Source organism: Culex pipiens, chromosome 3 (genome assembly GCF_016801865.2).
Source record: "Culex pipiens pallens isolate TS chromosome 3, TS_CPP_V2, whole genome shotgun sequence".
Lineage (NCBI taxonomy): Eukaryota > Metazoa > Arthropoda > Insecta > Diptera > Culicidae > Culex > Culex pipiens.
The window spans coordinates 112,151,743-112,153,774 of record NC_068939.1 but is presented as its reverse complement, the minus strand read 5'-3'; positions in this window follow the sequence as shown (position 1 = coordinate 112,153,774).

The following is a 2,032-nucleotide window of genomic DNA, read 5'->3' as shown; positions in this document are numbered from 1 at the left end:
AACTTAACAAACACTTTTTGTTATTTTAACAGGATTTGTTATTGAAATATTATTAATTTTGTTATTACCGTCTGCCCGGGTTGCTGGATAAAAAATGAGCTGAGTTGAGCTTGATTGTTAGTATTACTTTGACTAAGTGCGGATATTTCAGAATAAATAAAAATGAAACGTGGTCTAGTCGTCAACATTTTCAAAAATCGAGTGCAAGAGTCGATTTTCCAGACAAACATACATAAAAGTCTCCATATTGACCACTGTTCTAAGTCCTATCTCTGTGAAGATACAGCGGTTTTAAAAATAAAATGTTGAAATGACAGGGACTTTAACCTCTTGATTTTTCGGTTTCAAACATATTTTTACAGGAAAGCTCGTCCAATTTCCCATAGGTTTGCCTTTGACTGCATTTCAATTGAACTCGTTTTATTATTGATGTAACCACTGCAGCTTGCCCCTGATCGCATAAATGACCCATATGCATTTTCATCACTTTTGAGTTATTGGTGCAGTTTGGTTCAGAATCGTGTGCCCTTTCAGAAAAGCCCAAAACATCCATTCCTTTGTTCAAGAAATCAAGGAAAATTCCAGTTTTTTATCGAGAAAAATATCCTCAAAAGTTAGATTCTTATTGAAAATTTAATGTTCTTCAACATTGATGAAAATTCCAAAGCTTTAAAACTCGATCCTTAAAAGTCATTAGCGACCTTAACAAAGTAATTTTTGCACAAAAAAACATTTTTTTCTCAACTTTAGACTGGAGTAATTGGGTTAATCTTAACCAATTTACAAAACTATTTAAAATAACAAAAAAATGATTTCCGGGATTCAGCTATTCTAACGTCGTGAGTTCGATTCTCATACCGAGATGATGATATTTTTTACTTTCAATTATTACTAAAACATCATCACATTTGATCATAGCCGATTTAAAAAAAAAGAGTGCCACACTGCTGACACCAAATCGGCTCAAAATTTTGATGAAGACTCGTTAAGGTGAAGCCGTTGATCATCATCGAAGAAGATTGATAATCACTTTAAAATACTCTGTATTGAATTCAATTAAGGGTAATTCTCTACCAACTCTGTAACCAATGGTTAGGTTAGCTTCAAGAGTGGTGAGACTGTTGTTCCGCGACGCGTAAATTAGCATGCCGAAAGGGAACCCTGTGAAAGCTGGAGAGCGGAACATCCCCACTCGAGTAGCTGTCAAACGCCAATGAACGCTACCACCCAGTCAAATCAATCCGAATTCTAAAACGGACAAATTCCGTTTCAAACGCAACAACCGGTTCGAACACGGAACCGGTAATTGCGTTTGAAACGGAATTTGTATACGATTCTAATTAGATTCTGTTTCAGAATTCGGATTGATTTGACTGGGCAACGTTGCACGCTGGAGTAGTTGCACTAGTCACCACCAGAAAGCGCCACGAGAAGGACAATGGATTCGCTAGGGCGAAATAGGATGAGAATGGGGCGAAACGGGAAGGATGGATGAGGTTAAGGATCGCTGGAGAATCTGCGCCATTGGATCGGTGACTTGCCTGGTGATTTAAGAATTGGACGGTCGAACCAGCTACGTTCGCCGTCAAGTGAAAGCGAAGTGGAACCGGTGCGGAAGACCGGAAGAAAAGGGTCCGTCGATCGGAAGATCCGGACGAGCTGCAGGAGAACCTGCGCAGAAACTGGACATCCAGACCCCTCGGTGTGTACGCTTCGCGTACCAGTTGGCAAACCCAAACCTGGGTGCCGGAAGCCCGTGTGACCCACACGACACCCGCAGTGTCCCCTACGGCAATCGTCACGCCAGACGATCGCAACTCTACACCGTTCCGGTGTGGGAACTGCCGGTCGCGACGCCGCCATTTTGTTCCGAGGAACATTCCTGTCGCGACCATAACCGCCACCAAATCTGCCCACCGATACAACCCGTCGACGCCGGAAACCAGGCAATCCGGTGGACTTGTCCACCGAAGTCCTGGGTCCGTCAACAAACCCAGGAGCGTCGAGGCAGAAGGCGAGGAGAGGGTCCAAG